The sequence below is a fragment of the Varanus komodoensis genome, unplaced genomic scaffold (genome assembly GCF_004798865.1).
Source record: "Varanus komodoensis strain SLA01 unplaced genomic scaffold, ASM479886v1 scaffold22, whole genome shotgun sequence".
NCBI classification, from domain to species: Eukaryota; Metazoa; Chordata; class Lepidosauria; order Squamata; family Varanidae; genus Varanus; species Varanus komodoensis.
In genome coordinates this window covers 4550423-4573157 of record NW_025335606.1, presented here as the reverse complement: position 1 = coordinate 4573157, position 22735 = coordinate 4550423, and the positions used below count along the sequence as shown (strand labels likewise).

The 22735-nt window shown below is 47.4% G+C and overlaps 1 protein-coding gene across 1 annotated transcript in view; it reads right to left on the bottom strand.

The window, feature by feature from the left end:
• The window catches only part of SETBP1 (SET binding protein 1), a 278530-nt gene extending 256172 nt beyond the window's left edge, over positions 1 to 22358 (bottom strand). The window contains exon 1 of the mRNA XM_044431478.1: positions 22129 to 22358. The gene's annotated coding sequence lies outside the window, so the exon portion shown is untranslated. The remainder of the gene's footprint in view (positions 1 to 22128) is intronic.
• Positions 22359 to 22735: the final 377 nt, after the last annotated feature.

The following is a 22735-nucleotide window of genomic DNA, read 5'->3' as shown; positions in this document are numbered from 1 at the left end:
CCTAAGGTCACTTCTTGATTTATCGCATCCATACCTTGCCTCTTCTCCAGGTGCTCAAGGCAACGTACATGGTCTTACCCATCTTCCCATTTTTATCCCTCTGGGGCAGCCCAGGATGAAAACTGGTGACTGACCCAAGGTGAGCCAGTGTGCTTCACGGGATGCTAATTCAGGGCTCTCTAGATCTTAGATGTACTGGGCTTTAATGTGTGGACTAGGAATGGCAGGAGGTCACAGTGCAACATATCTGGATGGAGCACCATAATGAGGAATCCTGCTCTACCTACAATACTGAAGTTCAGAATTTTTATTCCATAGCCTGAATTCTTAGGGATATCTAAGTTTTGACATACAAACATTCTGAATTTGGAATCCTGGTATTTTATGCTTCAAAGCACAATACAGGGACAAACTGGGATTGGACTATGCATTTCAAAATCTGAAGCTTTTCTTCTTCTCTGACTGAAACATTTGAACTTACATTGTGTTTGAGGGAATCCTCATTTTAGGTTCCATAACTTTTAGACTAAGAAATGTTGCATATTTTGCATTTTCACTACTCTATAAGTTGATTTTCTAGCAATCAAAGATATCCAAAATACAGAAAGGTGGGGATAAGGTGGGAGGTCTTTTTCCATTTTTTAAAACACACACACACACACACACACACACACACAAAACGTTTGAATAAGAACCACAAACTCTCTTGTATGTCACAAGAGACAGACAGTTAGAATGGCTATTCGCCAAGACTGAGCCGACAATTCCCAGAAGCTGTGATGCTCACCAATTTCAAACTCATGGTCTTTAAGCTCACCTTATTACTAAAGTCCCAGTTTCATATGCTGTGATACCTTAGGTCTACTCCAAGAAAAGTTAGCATCAAGAATACTTGGACAGTTATTCAACCCAGCGAGGAACAGGGGTCATGGCACCTTTTTAAAAAAATACTGACAGCTCTCAGAAAAATGAGCACAACACGGAACTACAGATACTGCTTTAGAGGATATAACTTCATTCAAGTAGGTCAACCCATGAGTTCAGAGCTGCATATTTTATCTGCATCAGTATCCTACCTTTCTGTAAATGAGCTCAGAACCACTTCTCACATTACGCATCAGATCGGAGATACTTATGGATTAGCAGAGATGAGCCAGCTCTGCCTACGTGCCTGGTAGAAAGCTGCAGACGGAGGAGAAACTCAGCACACAACTCCATTCCAGCCTTCCCCAAACTAGTTTCCCCAAACCGGAAACTTTGGACTACAAGCCACATCCCTAAAATGGCCTGCAATCAGGGATGATGGGAGCTGTTGTCCCAAAACTCCTGGTGGTCCCTAAGTTGGGGAAGGCTGTTCTACTCTATAACTACACAACCATGCTTTCTTTTAAATATTTGATTACTGAATAGATAGTTGGATGTCTCAATTTCTGAGCAGTTGTATCTGAAGTACCATTAGACACGATTAGGTTCTTATTATGGAACCTAATAAAGAATACAAATGTTTCTTAAGAACTAGAAATCTCTCTGCTGCGGTCTACCACTGGAGATAAGCCAACGCAGGAACCGTGATAGGTTGAATTGAGTTGAAATGTGGAGGCAGAGACAACCAAAGCTGCTTAGGTTGTACATTTATTACCTCGGGGTGAAGGAACACCTGGAAGTATTTGTGGCCTGTTTGCCTTCCTCCTGCATTCAAATGCTTAAAATCTCCAGTTCTCTTCTGAGAAGATCTGGGCAAATCTGGGGAAATTCTTCCTGGGCCAGCCCTGCCATGATCCCACCTGCCTCAGGCAGCAGGAGAGTGGGAAATAACTCCACTCACCTGGCCAGGAGGGGCCACCATGGCCTCCAGCGCATGCATGGGAGAGTTCTGCCAGTGGCTGTCCCACTGTGCCATCGCTATGGCAAAGAGAGTACTCACGGTGCTCTCTGGATCAACCTGACAGGTGCACCAACAGGTTCTGCTTCTTCTCCTTTCGCTCGGATGGCCACCCACTTCTGCTAGCCCAGCCCTGCAACTGGGGCACAAGGCAGAAATGACAGGGTGGATAGGAGGAGAGGTCAGCAGGGCCAACTGGCTGCGCAGGTGCCAGTGGCAGGCAGACTAGCCAAGCCGGGGGGTACAAGGGGTGCTGGCGGCAAGAAACACTGAGCTGGGCCTGAATCCGTCTGAAAAATAGCCAATGGCCGAGGCTGTTTGCTCTACGATGTCAGCAAAAAGATGATGCTGGGAAACTGACCCACGATTCTAGCCATGAAGACAACTCCACACTCCTTCCAACTCCAACATTCCGTGATTCTATTATTCCAGCCATGAAGACAACTCCACTCCACTGCCGCCAAGCATCCTCAGTCAGTGTGGAGGTAGAAGCCACACTCCTACTTAAGGCTCAGGCATGACCTGCTGCTTGCTGGAGCAAGACGGGGACCGGTCAGTCTGGCATCTTGGCCCTGGATCACTTGGCGTTCCCTGTGTTGCTATCGTATTCCCTCCTTCCTTCCTTCCTTCCTTCCTTCCTTCCTTCCTTCCTTCCTTCCTTCCTTCCTGGGTTACCTGCCTTGTCCCAGACTGTGGTAAACATTCAATCCCTAGTAGAACTTTATACTCCAGACCGTGACAGCATCCGATTATACTTTTGCCATAACCAAGGCAGAAGAGAATCCTTCAAAAATTTCAGGTGAGGAAATGGCTCAGCAGTGGTATCATGAGCCTTTAATTTAAAAAAAGGAAAAACTATTTTAGCATTGCTGCCAGAATAACAGTTTGTAGTTACCACAAACTTTCCAAAGAGCTTACACAACCCCACATTCATGAATACCTCCTTCCACAAAAAGATGACCTATACAGAGGATGTTGGCTTACTAATTCCCATGAAACCACAGCAAGCTGCCTCTGGACCAGGTCCTGTTCTGTTGGAACTTTGCCAGACTACAGTGCGCAGGGCTCCCTTGGTGTTGGCACCTGCACACCCTAAGGAAGTCCACCTGGTTGATCTTTATTTTAACTGCCACATTAAAAATGGATAGTTCCAGTAAACCCTCAAGGAGGCTAGTATTTCTGTGGATTCTGCTTCTTTGCGCTACGTTGTCCATATTGTTTAGCTTTGGGCCTGTGCAGTTTTCAGTGTGCTGCTTGCTTTTTTAATGCTGCGAGCTGCTTTTTAATTTAGTGCTTAATTGTGTTTTATACTGTTACATTTTACCCTGCCTTCCTTGCAAACAGCTTTAGATTATTTTAAAGAAAAGTGGGGGTGACTGCTTTAATACATCGCAAATGAGAAGGGATTTCAACAGAGACGAATCAGGACAAGGTAAGAGGGAGGAAAGCGGCAGGAAAGAAAACTGTTTAATGTGGCTAGAATTTGCTTTTTAAACTCTATTTAAACCATGGTTATTTGTGTATAAAATAATCATGGATTTGTGTATAGAATGTCTGCTCTCACCTGGCTGCAGTACCACCACCTGAACTAATAACAATAAATCTGGATTTCACCTCCTGAATTAAAGAGACTGGTGATCTGCCAAGAAACTGTTTCATGATCCCTCATCCAAAAACCTTCCTCAAGCTTGCAGCACACCAGAAATTCAGGCAAAAGGGCTTAAGATTTTAGAATGCTCTGAGGTAATGTTTGAAAGGAGCCTTAACGGGGACTGCAAATTGGTTTGATGATTATCCTTAGAGTGAAGAAATTCTGCTTCCAGTTCAGGGATGGGATTTCTGACTTAGAAGGCGCATCAGTTTCTCCCAACACCAGTGCAAAATGTCGTTGCAAGATTTCTTCCCCAAGTTCATGCATTAGTGGAGCGGTTACCTTTGAAATGCACTGCTCAATGGGGCAGCCTCCACTGCCCACACCTTCAAGCAGAATCCCAAATAAACAATCCTGCTCTGGAACCGGGAACCTTTTATCATATGTGGTGGACTTGTGATAAGGCAAAAAAAAAAAAAAATGAGCTAAATATATGGCTTGAGGAAATGTTGCAAAAATCTTTAATATTTAAATCCGAAGTCTTCTAAGTAGGCATTGTGCCTGATGTTGATAAACAAGCAATGTATTTGATTCTACATGTCATTACTGCGGCGAGGATTGCATTTGCCCAACATTGGAGGAGTGAAGAACCAGCCACTGACGAACTGATTTTAAAAATGATTCTGGATTGCGCTGAAATGGACAGATTGACTTTGTCTCTGAAGGAGAAAGAGAATACAGACTTCTATCAACTCTTTTTATCACTGGCTAGAGAGATGGGACTATGTGTAGACTTGAATATATTTACGGATTGCTATTAAAAAAAATGGAGGGCTGACCCAGCAGGTCTGATGTTTCTGATGACTGATGTTTTTTAGTTTCTTTTTTTTTTAGTTTGTAAAAATAATAATACAATTTATTCAAAAAACAACAACAAACCCACTCTGGAAAGAAGCAAGTCTGCTGTGACGCAACAGCCTCAAGATCCCCTTGACAAGCACTGCAAAGCCCCGTGTTCGAACGGGTATTGCTCACAGCAATATACTTCTGCTGGGAAATTCATTTTCCTCTGCACCTTCAGCTACTGTGAAGAATGCAACCCTGCCCAGAGGTTCTGGGGAACTCCAAGGGGGTGGTGCTTGACCTCCATGCCCTTGTAGTACAAACAGTGCGAGCGCACAACACTGCACAACACTGTTGGTATTATGTAAAGAGAAGGGAAATTCCTTCCAAAGTAACAAGCTTAACAAGCTGTCATTACAGGGGGTGGTGCAGTGGTTAAGACTATGGGACCGGGACTCAGCCACTCACTTGGCCAGCTGCAGACTCTTAGCCTGGCCTACCTCACAGGGTGGTTGTTGTGAGGATCAGGTGGAGAGGACAAGTTGAATAATGTACGCTGCCTTTAGTTCCTTGGAAAAATAAAAATGTATAAAAATAATAAATGAGTGCGAGAGTGAATGCGGCTAGCTTATTACATGGTTAATTTCGGGTTAACCATTTAATGAGAGGGCCAACAGCAGATTTTTCTTAATTTAAACTACACCTATCCATCAGTTAGAACAACCTAGTCAATCCGAGAAGCCCAAGTCTTATCCCCCAACACGTTGTTCATCCAATATTGGCTCTCCCCGCGAAATAAAATTCTCAGCATGAGCCTCTCCTGAAGCCCACCGTATGTTATACAAACCCAAAGAAGATGGAACTCGATCCGACCTTTCACTGACCACACAATTTGGAAGCAGTTTTCAGCACAGATGTGACATTTCTGCTGCAAACAGCAAAGCTGTTCAGAGCAACAGTTCTGCTCACTACTCAAGATGCCTGGGGACTCGGCTTCGAAGAGGGTTGGGCTATTTGGTCTTCCATTCCCTTGCAATGTCATGATTTTTGCCACAAATGTGCATAACTGTATACGTTTCTCCCACTCATTTTTGTTCTTGTTTGCTCTCCAAGTTCTTGCACCTTTTGTCCTAAGGGAAATGTTCCAGCCTGCTTGTTTGTCTTAGAGCTCTGTCTGTATGTTCTACAAATATCCTTTGAAGCCAATTACTGTGTGAAGGAATGAATCATATAAAGCCCCAAAACAGAAAACTGGATGGTAGTAAAACCTTATCCATTTAAACAAGTTAGACCCAACATTCTATGGCCATCCTTGGCGAAGATACCCATAATCACAAAGAAAAGTGATGAAAATCCAAGTTCCCTGCGTTCTAGACACCTAGAAATGTTATGCTGGGGCTTAGAAATTAAAAATACTCTCCCTTCCGTGCATATGCACATGTCAACTCTTCAGTCGGACAGGCAACAGGAAGAACAACCTTGCACAACATGACCTTAATCTGTGGAATCACTGCCACAGGATGCAGTGACGAGTCCCAATCTGGGTGTCTTGAAAGGTGGAGTGGACAAATTCAACAGACTATCGATGGCTGTTGTGTATTCCATCCAGCTGGGTGGATATGTGGAGATACTTGAGATACTATGCCTCCGAACACCAGCTACCAGGAAATGGGACCAAAAGGAAGCAGTTAAGTCATTCCCTGCTTGTGGCCTTTTGCAGTCCTCCGTTTGGCCATTATGGAAACAGACATTTGGCCTGAGTGGGTGCTTTCAATGAGCCTTGGCCCACAACTCCCGTTAGCAAGAACTATGACCAGGGCTCATGCAAAGTGCACTCTGGAAGCCCACAGGGAATCATTTTGGAGAAAGCAGAGCTGAGCTTTTGCTCTGGTGCCGCATGAGTCTTCTTACATCCTTACATTCATCTTCAGGCACATGAGAAGAACATGCATGTGCTTTAGCCAATCTCTTCCTGATGGCCAGGTGCCAAGCAGCGGATTACAGAATCACATTTGACGCTGCAATTAGGTTTCAGATGCCATGATTAGATCAGAGAGTTACCTGTCCATGTAAGTAGCTAATCACATTACAGGGGAGGGGAGGGGAGGGCAACTGACGAAACAACTGATGCCCCCATAAATCACAAGGTCCATACAAGCAACGTGGTCTACGGTTCCAGCAGGCCAGTAAACATGGAACACCATGCAGAGCTGGAATTAGCTGATGTTCAAGGGTAACCTCAGATACCAGGGTCACGACAAGGGGATTATTTCACACCTCATTTTGCTTCAGCTTGCATGACCTAGTCAGCATGGAGCACAGGAAAACGTAGAAGCATATACCTGCTGAGCAAGACAATGTCAGATTTTGAATGCATCAGCTTGGCTACATGATCACAAGCCCAGCCCATCATAAGTGTATAAAATGTGGATGGTGGAGGAGAGGAAAAGGTATGGGTTCTTCCTACACTGTGTGGAGAGGAATACTGGCCGAGTGGGTAGATGAACCCACTACAAGCCATAAGGGAAGCTACAACATGGCAACTGGTCAGACCCAGAGTCTACTGAGCAATATACTCTGATTGGACTCAATGCTGTGCCATTCACAGCACCCTCTGCAATCAAAAACGGCCCAGACGTCTTCATTCCCACAGCAATCCTGTGAGCGATACTGGACTGTTTCTATTTTATAGATAAGGAATTGAAAATGACAGTGAGTGCCTTGCCCAAAACCATCATTGGTCCAGATATTGTGTAACACTAAACCTTGTTTGGTTGAGCCATGGTTTAGCATCATTCTGCAGCAAAGCCCAGGTTCTTTCTCCTCAAGCATGGATGTAACTAAGATTAGAAGTTTCCATTCTTGTCTCAGCATTAGATCTCAACCCAAAACTGTGAATCATATTATCCATGGTCTTCTTTATTTACTATGGTTTGAAGTTGTCTTGTCAGGGTAAACCCAGTTGGTTTAAGGCTAAACCAAATCTCTCCAAGCTTTTACTGCAGAACAAGGTGCAGACAGTCTAAAAGAGAAGAGGAAACTTCCAAATATAACTCCAAGCTATGCTGGAGGAGAAAAGAGAACCCACACAAGCCTCAGGCAGTCAATGAATTCAAATGCAGCCAGTCAATTCACAAGTTGGCAGGAAGCACAGCTCGGGTCATCCAATTTCACCCAACATTCTGGGCCATGTTCAGAGCCTGTTTTCCATGCTGTAATGTGGAGTGATACACACTGCCATATGCATGCTGCATATGAAGTTCAAGGTGTCATACGCTCATTCCTGAAACTGTGACACTCATCCATGCAAAACCTTGCATGCACTGGGGAAAGATGGTGGGCTATGCTGTGGGGATAGAGGGATCCGTTCCTGAGTTTTAGATCACATGCGATTATTTCGCAGGAACATTTTCAGCTCCAGTCATGATGAAATCTAAGCCAGTAACTTGCATACCTCTTGATGAATAATTCAGGCCAATTCTTAAGCTTGGCTATGGTTTGATGTACACCAGAAGAAGTGGAAATAGTTATAGTACCTGCATGCAAGTCCGAAAAGCTTCATAGACCTCTCCAGTACACCTGTGGGCATACTGCCAACTCAGGTAAGGTCATTCTCTTAGATAGTTTAGGTACACTGCAGGGGTAAAATACATTTCAAATACTACCAGTAATAGTAATAGCACTAGAAATAGGAGAAATCCTAGGAGCAGCCAGCATGGAAGAGCTACTTCTACTACAAGATCCATCATGGCTTTCCAAGATGCTAAGCTCAGAGATGAAAGTCTGCAAAATATTTTCCCAACTTTAATGAGGCTACAAAGACGCAAATTTTCAACTAGCCTGGATGTGAAATTGAAGTCTACTTCATTTGAACTTGCCGTACATGTTTCACGGCCATGTTTCCTTATCAAAAACCTTCATTGGCCTGCAAAGATGGCATTTCATGCATTTTTGTCCAGTATGGACGTCCTTCGTTCCAAGAAGACACATGTGAGAAATATGGGCAACAGGACAGCCTAAACCAGCTCCTAAACCACATACAGTGCACTGAAACCAGACATGTTGGAGACAACTGCAGTGGATTTCAATGAACTGGATTTCTTTAGATTTGATGTGTGGATTCCGGGGCAGACTGGCTTTTTCCTGAGTCATGTGGATTCAGTGGCCTTGCAGACCTTTTTTTCCCTCGAGAGGAAGGATTTGTGCCAATCAGCCTCAGTGCTAACTGCTTTAACTAATGCAAATGTGCACTAGAAGAAGAGAATTTGGGTGCAAAAAAATCCACTGAGATGATGTCTAACAATCCATGAATTCAACAAAATCTGTCTCTCCTTAACTGGGAAGTACCGGAGCTGCAGACCAGCAGATCTGGAGGGTGCTAGGTTTGCAAAGAACTCCTCAAAGGCCAGTTCTGTAATTTTATTTATTTAAGCTACCAAGTTATTTATCTAAGTTACCAAGTTATTTATCTAAGTTACCAAGGCGAACCTTTCAAAACTCCTCTCATTAAACTGAAGCTAACCAAATTCCAAAGGCAGTCTGCTATCAACAGAGAGATTATAGAACAATTCTGCGTTAAAGCACACAGATCTTAATCAACTAGCCTCTTATCAGGATGACAATTCTTCCAACCACAATGACCATTCACACCTCCAAGGAGTGGCATGGGGGGGGGGCGGGCAGGCAGGAATGGCTCTTGCAAGTGATTGAGTCAAGAGTCAAAATCAAAGCACATCTTCTAAGCCCAAACCCAAACTTTAGCTTGCAAGAAAATGAGGAGGTGGGAGGAAAGCCCCCCAAGGAGGAAGATAAAGCAGAGGGGATTAGACCCCTCTGAGTAAGGGAATGCTCTGAGGAGAGCAGAATTCTCCCTGCCTGTGGGATGCGCCAAACATTTTATAACTTATGGAAACTTTGCTGATAAGAAGTATACATAATATAGGCCACGGGTTACATTGCAACCTATGCCAAGCATTAGAAGTGCTTGCATGCGTGGCGTTTCCTCACATTCTGAAATGAGAAGTAAGCCGTTCTTAGATAGATCGCCTTGCCATTCACCCCTTCAGCCCTCCATCTGGCTGGCTTCCAGAAAGAGATTAAAGCCCTTGTTCCTGGCTCCATCTTATTCTAAGCTTTCAACAGAGTTTGATGCTCTGGCTACTTCCAACAATAACTATGGATTGTGTGAAGTACTGGGATCTTCTATATTGATCATTTCCACATCTTCAACCTCATTTGGTAATCTTTGTGGAGAAGCTGAGAGCTGTGGTGATGCGACTGCTGGGCTGAGGACTTGGAAGATCTGGGTTCTAGTCCCCACTCGACCATGGAGCTCACCTGGACGCCCTGGGCCACTCTGGCCAACCTACCTCACAAGCCTGTCGTTGTGAGGATAAAATGGAGCTCTGTTGGCAACACTGGGTTCCTCAAGAGAGGAGAAAAAAGCAGTATAAATCCAATATAATAATGATAAAATAATGCAATGAGGAGGCAGAATATAACATTATAAATGAATAAATCTCAGAAGATGGGTTAGATTTGAGTTCCTTCTTGTATGGAAAACTGACCGACAAACAGCTTCTCTTGCTACCTATAATTTGGGGGTGCACATCCCAGACTTACAATTTTCCCTGGAGTTGTGATGCCCAAAACCATGATGGGGCTTGATCCACTAACATTACAGTGTCAAGAGCAACACGCTACAGCCCACAGGTTCAACCATGTAATTTTGCAGCTAGCTCCCATCTTTGGATGCAGAGGAGGAAAAACTCTGAGGTTTTCGGGGCTCAGTTTCTATACTTAAACCTAGAGATCAAAGTACAACCAATCAGAATAATATTTCCTGAACAAGTACATAGACTTTTCCATAGTTTGGTTTGATGAATTAAGCTTGAGATGGTGCAAAGTTTTTACATGAGGACTAGAAGGTGAGAACAACTTTTAAGAACCAGTGTGGTGCAGTGGTTAAGACCAACGTTCCAGTCCCTGCTCAATCATGGAGCCCGCTGGGTGACTTTGGGCCCGTCACAGTGCCTGCCTCACAGGGTCATTGCTTCAGGGATAAGACTGAGAGCAGAAGAAGAATTATGTAAGCTGCTCTGCGCGCTTTAAAAAAGAAAAAGCTGGGATAGAAATCTAATAAAGAAATAAAATAAGACTGGCCAAGTTTCTGCATTCAAGTGGACTGATTCTCATTTCCTGCAAATTCCCAACTGTGCTCCCAGACTAGCAACACGGTTTTGAGCCTCACACCTCAGGGAAAAGAATTAAGCCTGGGATGTGCACCCAAACATCAATTACAAATACTGCATTAAAATTCTGCACCAAGAATTCTGTTAGTCATATAAAGTTTAATAATTAAGCGGGCCTGCATAGGCCAATTTTGTGTAATTTATTCTGCTTCTGGTAGACATGAAAAGGGACAAAGACCTTATAAAAGCTAAAATAGCTCCATCTCTTAATATCGGGGACCCTGTTTGGTCCATCTGGGACTTCTGACATCCCACTTCACATTTTCCAAACTATCTTTGCAGCCACGAGTAGGGTTGCTGCATGTTGAGCTGGAGATTCCCACAAATTACTTAAGAGGTACACCTCCCCATATAAAATGCCAGCAGTTGTCACATGTCACCACGAATCTCTGGGTTGCAACATGGCAACCCTGGTCATGATGAACAGAAACCTGCATTTCTATTTTTAATGGGAGGACGTCCCAGGCACGGACACCTTCACCCACAATCTGCAAAGATCACAGCCCTTCCAGAGTCTGAGCTTAAGTGCTATGGGAACAACTTTCTCCCAGTCCTTTGTGACCCGAAAGGCCTTGCATTATGACTGTTTATTTACACAGCACTTTCAAAGGCTTTTGCAGTGTTGTGATCCATTGTTCCCAACCTGCCTACTGTAACGAGGCACTGCACAACTAAAAATACAGGTCTTGTCCTTGACAAGTTTATAATCCGAGATACTCAGCACACAGGGAAGGGAAATGGAGGGAAACAATATGACTCCTGCCTAGCCCGTCCTGTTCAGACATGTCATCAACACAACCATGGAAACAGTGGCTGAAAGTCAGTGGTTTGGCCATGCTTCTCCAAAAACCCCACAACGTGGGATCCTCCGTCACCCACCCACCTCCCTCTGGTGCAAGATACGGGCCGGGTTTGGTGGAAAGGACCGAAGGCTACCAAGCCTGAAAAGGTGGGGGACAAGCATTTATTTCAGCGTTAAAATAAGACCGCTTTACACATGGACGGGGCAGGCGTGTTGTGACAAACTGCAACAGGTGCCAACTGCACATCAAATTTAGCTCTGATGCACAGAAATTTAGCGGTGCCTCTCTTCCCACCACTTTTCTTCTCCACGCTAGGAAAACCCTCACTTCTATCAGGTGCACCCAGATGGCAGGGCAGGCCATGCCCAGCGTGTCCTTTAACCAGGAAAGGGGAGGAAACATTGGGAGGTGACCAAGTTTCTAAGCCTGCAAATGTGAGTAGCGCAAGACGTCTTATGTGCCTGCTCTGTTCTTGCAAAATGGTGAACGAAAATAAAAATACCTAAAAGTTAAAAATCGCAAGTCCATGTGGCAAGGAGAAAGGGAGTGCCTGGCTTCTCCTTCGCAAGTCAGCTGTATTGGAGGTAACAGAGAAGTGGGGCACTTTGCCTAGGAGCACAAGCACAATCCACCACGGGGGTGGACATTCACCTGAATTTCACAGCTTGGCCCCACGGATAACATTCCAACAACCAGAGTTGCAATGAAGCTCCATGAAATCCATCTCTCTTTAGCTCGCAGACTTCTCTCCTGGATGTCCCTGTCTTAGAAAGCAAGCCAAACTAAGAGGAAGTACACAAAAGCTCAAGGAAGTCCAAGCTGCACAACCAACAACCTTCTTCCCCATCAGGCGCAGCAGAGGAATGAAGACCGCAAGTTATGCGCAGAAGACTGCACACAGTTTGCACGAGACTCGATTACTGGTGAGTGCTGTGTGAATGCTGGGCCTGCTTGCCAGGAAGTCGGACTCACAAGTGCGGGCCCAAGTCCAGGGAGCTGCTGTCAGGAACTCCAATGACTTCCCATCCCCGTAACAGATTCCTCACACATCCCTGTGATGGAGCTGACTCAGTCCAACACAACTTCACCGAGCTTGTGGACTCCAGACACAATTTGCCCCCCCCCCCAAAAAAAAGACATGGAAACAGGCACAAAAAATGGGACTGCTCCTCCCTGACAGGCACACATTTTGCTCAGTGGAAGCTTGAATTTTGCGCAAATTTGCCAGGAAGGTTACAGCAGAATGCCTGCATATGCATTGGAAGCTGTGCATTTCCATCCTACACAAGCTAAATGCTAAAACAAAATGATCCGCAATGACTCAAAGCAAGTAAGCTGGCCCCCGTGTCCACAAGTGGCACTAGTGGAGCCCTTGGCTCCGAATTTGCACAAATACACTGCGTAATGTTGCAGAAGTAAACAAACGAAGAAACAAAACAAACATCCAAAGCAATTCAGCCCCCTTTGGGCTGTAAGCACAGGAGCGTGCTGGAAGTCCACCGAGTTCAAACAAAACCTTTTTTCTAGTGTCACACATCCCTGGCTCTGCCACTGGCTTCTTTACTAGCTGTAGAGAGATCAAAGCCCTTTCCTCAGTGGCCACCACTGAAACTGGATTGGCTAGCAAAGGAGGGGCTGGCCATGGACTCTGCATGTGCGACTTCCTCCACAGCCTGCAAGAAAACCAAGCAAGACTTTTAAAAGGGGCTGCTTCTTTCAGCCCCTCATTCACCAGCCCGCTCACTTGCATGGAGGGGACCTTCATAAGACTTTGATGGTGACAATGCACGTACACTTTAAAGTGTGCCAGAGGGGGTCTGAGCACACATTTGCAGTCCTGAAATCAAGGCCTTGGAATGCAGAAGATGTGTGCCCATCACATTGAAAAGCTATGACTCCCCTTGCTTCCTTGAGATCTGAAGGTGTTTATTTTCTGTTTTTAAGATGGGCAGACTTTTGACTTCACCGTAAGACAGACAAAGCAGCACCCAAGGAGTTCTGGAATTACTTCCAAGGAAAGCTGCTAGTAATTCCTGGTTTGTTTTTGGCACCTACTTCTGGGAAAGAAGGCCCTGGCAGTGTGCCAACACATTTGCTCACACATTCATTGAAAGCATGAAGGGACAGTGGGACTGTGCCCTTGGCCACAGCTCTGCAGGGCGGCCACAGCTATGAGGATTTCTTGTTGCATTCAGCTGCATAGGTGGACAAGGAAGCTTGGCGGCCTTCCAGGGTGAAGGAGCAGTGAACATGCAGGGCCCCTCTCTCACCAATGCTCAGTGTGCAAGCACCTTCCCGTGCATGCTGAATACACAACCTCAGGTGGTTCTGCATTTGGTAGGAGCTGAGAAAATGGCCCTGTGGGTCGGCCATCTCCATAAGCAAGAACCCTGATTGGCTATGATTCCCATAGCCAATCAGGGTTCCCATAAGGCTGACCACTGTGGGAGAGGCTTTGGTCAGCACAGAAGTGGCATGGCCAACAGACCAGCTTCCACTATTCCCTTGCATATTCATTGAATGTGCAGATGAGGTTTGTTTAAACACTCTTCTCATGACCACTACAGGAACAAGCTGCCAGCCACCAGCTGCTGTGGGCGAAAGTTGTGGATTAACATCTCCGTGACCTCCACTCACCATGATCTCCAGGAACACACAGCATTAGCTTCTCAGTGTTCCACCAAACATTACCAGAAGTGAAAATGTTTGGTGAAGTTTCTTGCACAGTACATAAATAGCAGCGGTCTTTCTCTCTCCACACTGGTCTGAGGACTAATTGTGGCTTTTTGTGAAGGTTCAACAATTGGCTTACGTTTTTTAAAAAAGAACAGAAAGAACAAAGTAGTGGAAAAGGAAGAATATGGAATAGTAAAATCCAGGCCTTACCTCCCTTCTACTTCTTATCATAAATAGCCAACTCCATTTATTTAATGTGATCTCCTCCTAATGAATGCAATTTGTAGGATGCTTTCAGAAGCAATCTTGGATAAGGAAGTATGAGAAACTTGTTTCAGTTCATTTTAGACTAGTATTTACACTAGTAAATACACCTCCCAAACCTAAATTCAATCTGCAGCTGCAGTCCTTACACTTCCAAGTTTACAATGCAATGCAAGCTTGAAAGGAGCATGCATTAGAAACGTGTACATTTGAAAAATACACACACAAAGGGCCACGGTTTTGCAAGATGCACACTATTGTGCTTTAATCCACAAAAGAGAATGTGCACTTTTCCCAAACTGCTCACAACAGATGCACATTTTTTGACAATGTGCACATGTGAATTTTTTGAACATGTGCACACACTGTTTTGAATCTGATATGGACATTAGCCAGAGCGAGCTTTGTGAAAGTCAAGAGACCTTGACAGGCTTGTGTTTTATTTCCCTGCATATTGCCAAACCTGGATGAAATATAAACAAATAACGCAAACACAAATTCTTCCGTTTTTATTCTGGGTTTGGAGAGCAAAAGCCGCAGGAAAATTTTCGAAGCTAGTGTTATGCACTGTACACTGTCCCTCTTAGTCGTTTTGGCCACTACCAGGGAATGCTGATTCATGGGAAATCTGTCAGCTGAGGATGTACGTCACCTCTTATCTACCCACCAGGCTGACAGCTGAGAATGCTCCACCTGGGTGTGTGCATTTCTCAGGAAGGGACAAGGAAGAGACCGTCTGCATTCAGCTAGAGGAAGAGAAAGGAATTGCAAGGTTTTGCATCTGGCCTGCAAGAAGCACCTGTAGGAGCTACAGTTGCTTTTGGAGCACTGAATTAGGCTTCCAGAATTAGGACTGCGCCTCCAGGCAATCTGCTTCTTCCACATGTAGCTCTGTAAATCAACAGAACCAAGCAGGGAAAATATTCAAGGAGGGGCACGTGGGCAAAAAGGAGATCCCCATCCTTTTACCATCCCCTGCTTCCTCACGCTGCATGTCTTCACCAAGCCCAGGTCCACAAGAAAGGGCTGTGGTCTCCACACAGAGGGGATATTCCTGAGTCAACTCAGCAGAGTGGACTCCAAGAGACCTAAAGCAACTCGCTTTCCACTGCAGCTGCCCCAGACATCATGGGGCTCGTCCCAGGATGAACGGGGAGAAACCTAGAGGCACATGGCCTTCTCCAAGGTTTACTGCCCACACGCTTCACTGGACAGATTCATCATACTGCAAGCAGGCAGTCTTCAGATACCTTGAGGAACTGCTTGGCTATACTGTCCGATTTCCAAGGAATCACAGTGCCAAGCAATGGTTCTGGGTCATGCTAATGAGACGCTGCAGCTGAACTTTGGGAAAGGCTGCTCAGGATTCATAATTAGCTTGGCAGTTCAGAGCTGAAGAAGTTTGTTCTCCAAACTGTCCTAATTCTGAATTCTGATAGGTTCACTAACAAGGACCGAAGTGTGCTTTAAAAAAAGGAAATGCCTACAACCCACCACATACCACCCTTGCATGCCAAAACCTTTCACCAAGTGGTCCCAGTGACCCTTCTCCCCCTGCAAATCTGAGCATACAGGTGCAGCTCACATGTCCTCCTGCAATGGCGCCATTAGGGATGGACCACGGGGCCCCGGTCTGGGCCTCAAGCCCCCCACAAGCAACTCCTTCTTCCCCGCACAACTGCTGCTTAGCAAACTGTCATGGCAGCCAGGGTCACTCAGAGCACAAGCTCTGATGGGAGCCATGAGCAATAGATATATAATTTTGTGGGAGGGGCCTGCGCCCACTAATTCTGCCTTTGGATGGGGGAGGATTCAGCCTAGGAGAACAACACACAGGCTGGCCCATCGCTGGCCCAATTCCCCCACTGGTCACGTGCCCACAAAGGTGGCATCCAGGTGGCTTGGCCTCAGCTTGCTGCTGCATAAAGTTACCAAAGGAGGAAAATGAGCGTGTGTATATTTGCAAAGGTGCCTGGCAAGGCTGCATCCTCAACTGATCAGCCAGTCGTTACTGGGGCACCTTCCTCTGGCCACCGGCTAGGAGCAGGACAAGCATCACAAGGTGAAGGAAAGCCAGCCAGATTCACCTTGGAAGCTTGGCCCAGGGAGGGCCTGCTCCCCAAAAACACCCTGGACAAGGCCCTTCAAACCAGGGAGGATTTATTTAAAGCACAATTTAAATCACTAGTAAGGCTAGATTTAAATCATGGCTGTCTACATAATTTGCATGCATGCATGCCCTACCCTTAGGTAGAGGAACTTCACTAAAATATTCACAAATTGGGTCTCTTTTATGGCCTGCTGTCATTAAAGGTTTTCTCTTCCAGGAAAAAATAGCACAATAAACCTCAGACTATACATGAAAAGATCCAAAGACCTGTGGAGTTTTCTGCTCAAATGGTTTCACTTTCATTTTTACTGCTTGCCCCTCCCTCCTCACAGTTAGCTTCTTGCGCAGATCTATTCCACTCCTAACAATCTTCTTCTATTCATTGAATGTTTTGAAACTCAGCACTTAAGAGTTAAGAGGTTGATTCTGTCTGCATAGATTTGCAAAGGAACAGTGGCATAGTGCTCTTTTTCTTAACTTTTAATGTTTATAACATTTTTGCTGTGAAGAAGAGGCATGTTATCTCTGCAAACATGAATTCACAGTTCTGAGAACTGTAAAACCTAGCATCTGTGATAATATCTTCTAGACAGAAAAACTGCCCAATAAGCTTACAGAAATCTCTGGAAGAGCATGACATTGTGAACAGATTAATAAAATTCATTTAACAAAAAGTTTAAACATTGCATGAATATGCAGCCTCATGCTACATATTCTATATCGGAAACTAATCCTTATTCCATGATGAATATAACTTAAATAAGAAATGATATTTAGATAGCTTTTCCCCAAAAAGCATTTTATTCTAAAAATCCAATTTAAATAAAAATAAATTTTAAATTATCCATTTTATTTTTAAAAATGGATTCTTTTATCCACCTTGCTTCAAACTCATTGGCAACCACTGGCATGCCAGTTTTGATCCATCTGATCTTCTTCCCTTTGCCAACTCAAGATTTGATGGAGAGGGCACTCAAGTAAGACGCCACTCTGCAAAGTCGCCCCTCAGCTCTGAGGGGGCAGATAAGCCCCAGCAGGTACCTGGCAGTGCTGACCCCCAACATCAACTCTACCTGTTGCATGCTGGGAAGATGCTCCCCCCGCCTCTGCTCTGGGTCTCCATTAAGGAGAGGTACCCATGACCCATTTTCCATGGCTGCAGAGTGTATCTTCCACACACACAGCCAGGTGATATGGAACTGCCGAGAAACCTGCAGGAAGAGCTGCTGATCAGCCCCTGTGGAGGTTTCACTCCCTGCTGCCTCCAAGGCCTGCCCTTCCTCAGCTTCCAATCAGTCCAATGTGGAGAAAGAAATTCAACCACCCAGGTCCGTCCTGTTGAATTACTTTCCGCCTCCCTCCTTTTCCACAGATGCCACCAGAAACCCCTCAGGCGAAGCTTTCCTCCATCACTGTACAGCCAGGCTAGAAGAAATACTGGCTGCTGAACCTGTTGTCAAGGCTTTTTAGGGTCCGAGGGTGCTGACAGAAAGGTAACAAATCTGGGAGTTAAGAAATAAAAGCAGATTATCAATAGGCCACAGATCAGTGGTAGAGTATGTGCTTTGCACACAGAAGTTCCCAAGTCCAATCCCACGGACAGGAAGGAAAGGTAGAGACCTCTGCTGAAAACCCTGAAAAGTGGGTCCTATTGATGAAGCTAAGCTAGAGCCCAGGATTACAACTTTCAAAAAGGAGAAATAAGGAGGGTATAAAACCAAAGTAAAGTGTTGAAAAGGTATGCAGACATAGGGCAACAGAAAACAAACTAACAAAAAACCTTTGCCGTATGTAATTAAAAGTTTGGAAAATAGAGGAGGTTCTTCCCATTATCCCTCAATGGTACCAGTGAGAAGCATTTAAAAAAAATCTTTCTGCTCTGAAATCCCAGGCACTGGATTACTTTCGACCTCCTTCCTCTGGCAGATTCCAGCTATGCACGTTTGCAACCACTTTGCTTTGGAGATGCAGGGTGAGTTTAAAAAATAACCCAGCCGCTGAAACCATTCCCATTGGGTTCTGAATACTGAGGCATCCTCAGTTTGGAAAATCTTCCTGTCAGTATGGAAGGGATCGGATTACTTCCCTTCCACTCCCCAGGCAAGAAGACAGGAGGGTCGCCTGTGAGGGCCATTCAAACTCCACAGATGGACTTATAAGGCAATGGCGTGGTGGCTGCCCCCCCCCCCCGCCGGACTGGCCAGCTTAGCTCACTTGTTCCACTGCTTACAAACACCGCAGGCCAGCAAGCACCACTGCCCACCCTTCTGGGCTGCTTACTTCCTACAGTTAATGAAACACCTCTGCCTTGGATAGAAAGGAAGAGAAGAGGAGTGGCAGGAGGAAGGGAGGAAGCGGGCTCTGCATGCTTTTCCTTCGTGCAGTTCTCCGCCGCCTCTTTCTCCCAGGGCTCAGCCTGGACTACCCTCTGGCCTTTCCCCATTTAAGTCAGAGAGGGGGTCTAAGCCACCCCCTTCCTCCTCCAAGTGCCAGGCACAACTGCTTTCCAAACTCAAGTCAGCTTTCACAGGGATCTCTCCTCATGCCAGTTCCCTCCAGCCCTCTTTTCTCTGAGCAGATGAAGTTTGCCTTCCTGGAGAAGCAGAACCCACATGAGAATCTGGCCCGAGGGGCTGGGGGGGGGGCAGGGGAGTCACGTCAGAATACAAGACGTCATGCATGGATTCCGTATACTACACAGGCCTGCCCCAGCTGGAGCTGGCCAGATGGGATGGACACAGCTACCTTGCCAGCGAGAATACAGGGAACATGGAAGATGCCAGTTCAACCTCTTTAGAGGACACCAGCTTGCCCAAGGACGGCCGGCAAGATGCATATGAGGTCTCTCCAGTTCTAGGATTCGGCCAAGACCAAGAAGGAACAAGCAGCACAAGGAGAAATGGGTCAAGTGACCCACGGACTCTCCAGCTCACTAAGCATCCTGCTAAACCAGCATGGATTGGAAACATCCTGAAAAATGCTTTCTTCTGTGGGAATCCATGCCTCGGTAGGCTTTCGTGGAAGGGAAACATTACACACTGGAAATCGGCCCTCTGCTGTTGATTTTTTCTCTTCCTCTCTTGGAAAATGGAGCCTCGCTGATTTAAAACATCGTAAACACACCAGACCACATGCACGCACCTCCGTACACACGCGCGCGCCTGCGCGCGCCCTCACGGCGGCTTGCACTTCAGCTTCTCCAGGCAAAGAGGAAATGGGCAGGGAGGCGAGGTGGGTCTCCGACAAACCGTCCGCGGAGGTGTCACCGAGCCCGCCCTACAGGAACTGACCTGGCCTTTGACGGCCGCCCGAGCGGGTCGACATCCGCGCGCCCTCCCCGCCCCACGCTGCTCCCCCACAGGCCAGCTCCCCGCCTTCCAACAAAGCAATCCAGCCCCGCGCATGCAAACCACGCTTCCCCGCCACACACCCCCGCTCCCAGAACCTGCTCCAGTCTGGAGGGAAAGGACACAGGGTGGAAAAGCTTTGCATGGTGGGTGTGTGTGTGCGTGTGCGCGCGCGGAGGGGGGTAGACAGATCAACTGCTCTTCTCCAAGAAGCCCCGGGAGGTTTGGGTGCTCTCAACCTGGCAAAGTTTCTCTTTTGCAAACGGGTTGGAACATGATCCGCTGCCACGAACACATCAAGATGAACAAACAGTACGAAAGCCAGTTCTACTGCAAGTGAAGAATCTTTGCTTCCCAGGAACCATGACGGGGTCCCTAAACCATCGCTTCTGCGGTAGTATCTAAGGCAGGGAGAAGCCCTAATAAAGCGGTAGCTGCTTTGCAAAACACAAGCCCCCTAACCGAATTCTGCACACCCCTCGCTTTCTGGACGCAGCACGTCCCTTGCCTTGTGGTTAGACCTTTCTTCTATGACCCTGCCATAACCACACACTGCACTGAAAAGGGGACACGCTTACACACACACACAAAGTGCGAGGTTTCTATTTGATCGCAAACCGCAGCTACCACTACCAGCCAAGAAAAAATTAACGTAGCCTTTAAAACACAAGTCTTTTAAAAGAAAGGGATGAGTAAAGGAAGGGGAAAGGCAAGCTGGAAGACCACCATCCCCCTATGTTGCCAGTCTTTCTGCCTTTGCTTCATGTCTTTCCCTCCTTTTTAACCTTCAGCATCTTCCTGATGGATCTTGCCAAAGCAACAAACCAAAAATCGCCTAGCTCTGTGAGCGCAGGAGTCTTTGCAAGATCTCCAAGCATGGCTCCAGGGAGAGACAGACAGACAGACAGACAGTGCGATTTGCTGTTTGTTGCGCGGGGGAAGGGTGTTTTTTTTTTTTTTTAAGAAAGCTAAGAAAAGGGAGGCTGGCTGAAGGGTAATCCTGGATTTATTAGTAGTAGGTCTATTAACGAGGTTGACTCCGACACAAACAGGAGAGGAGGAGGAGGAGGGGCAGGGGGTGTTGCTAAAAAGAAACCCTGCATTGTTAATTATGCAGACCCTCTGCTGTTTATGGCTGCAAGCTGGAGTTACTGGACGCGTCCTTTTGCCAATGTCAAAATAGCACCAGTGGCTCAATCGGCCTGGCTGGAGGGGTGGCGCGTTTTGTTGGGCTTTCTGGGGGCACTCCGTTTTGCAGAAAGCAAAAATTACGTATCGACAGGCTTAAAGCACTGTTTCCACCACCTCCCCTTCGGCATCCCCGCCAGACACAAGCCCGCGCAAAGCGGGCTTGCTCCCGCGGAACCGCGCCGAGGCTACAACCCAGACGGAATGGCTATTTTGCGCCCGCTTTGCCCGCGTCTGACACGCCGAGTCCGCCACCTCGCCATGCCTCGCCGCCCAGCCCGTGCTACCGTCAAGGGTTACGGGGGGGACACACCTCCAGGCGAACGTATTCTCTGCTAAGGGGAGGGGAGTTGGATCGCGCGGGGAGGGGAGGGAACAGCCCGATCCGGCTCAGGTTTACTCGGGAGCAAGCCGCACCGGCTTGCCAACGGAGCCGACTCTCCAGGAAGTGGCTTCTGCAACGCGATCCTTTGCAGCTCGAGCCGAAAGGAACCCCCCGCCCCCGCCTTGTGAGAGCGCAGCTTTCTCGCAAGGAAGCCTGCCCCGCACGGCAGTTTCTGCTGCCGGATCCCCACAGCACGTTGACTCTTCAAATAAGTCCCGCCGTGTTTCCGTGAGTGCACGCAAAGGGACGGCCGCCGCAGCTAAGCCGGTTTACTCGGAGTCAACTGCCTGGAGCGGGCTCTGCTCCCAGAGCAAGCGCCTCCAGCATGGCGACCCGATCCGGGGTCTGATGTGGTGGGGGGGGGCTTGCTCTTATTTCAAGGTAACGAGTCGGGGGAGGCAAGCCTGCTCCACGCGTATGTAGCCACCCCCTCCCCGTGGAATACGGCGCGGCTTACTCGCGAGTAAGCACAGCTCGGACCGCGGCACAGCCCGAGACCTTGGGCCAACTCCTTGCCAACCCCACATGTTTCTCCGCCCCCCTTGGATTTTAAGCAGATCCACCCCCCACCCCCCAAATGCTATCTATACACGAGAGAAGACTTTGAACAAAACACGCGCCGAGACCCTTAAGGAGCGGGGAACCCTTTTCCCGCGTCACCCCTTCCCGCAAAGAGCAACTTTGAAGCACGCCCACGCTTCGGGCATCCCTCCAATCCGCCCCCAGAGCCCCCACCACTTCGCAGCAGCCCCCTTTGCCCGGGAGCCCCGATCCCGGGAAGCACTCACCCATCTCTTGGGGCCAACCGAGCGAGACTTCGGGCTGCCTCTCGCCCTCTCTGCTTTCCGCGGCTCTGAAAACCGGACCGCGATGCGTGTCAAGGTCCGGGGCTCGGGGAGGCGTGTGCACGGGGGCCGCGGGACCGGGGAGGGGGCGCGGGAAGAGGAGGAGGGGTGGGGGCTTAGATTTTGGTCCCAGTCCCTTGCAAGAGCCCCCTAAGGTATTGCTCCTTCGGCTGCTGCTGCTTCTGTCGCTGGTTTTGGTGCACGAAAGCCATGGCGCTGGGAACTGTCAGATGGGGGGGAGCGAAGGACGGGGGGAGGAAGGAGGGATGGCTGTGCAGGAGACACACGCAGCACGGGGGGAGGGAGGGAGGGAGCGAGCGAGGGGGAGGGGGGAGGCCGGAGGGAGGGCGAAGAAAAGAAGGAGGCGATGCACACGACCACGAAAATAGGAGAGAGGTTTGCCCGGAGATGAAAAATGGCGTCTCTCAAATAATTAGGGGTGTGTGTGCGAGCGTGCGCATGGAAAAAAATCAAATTAAAAAATCACACATATGCCAAGGGTGCGGGCGGAGAGGGAACGCGATCGCTGCTAGTAATTACCGGCGGGGGG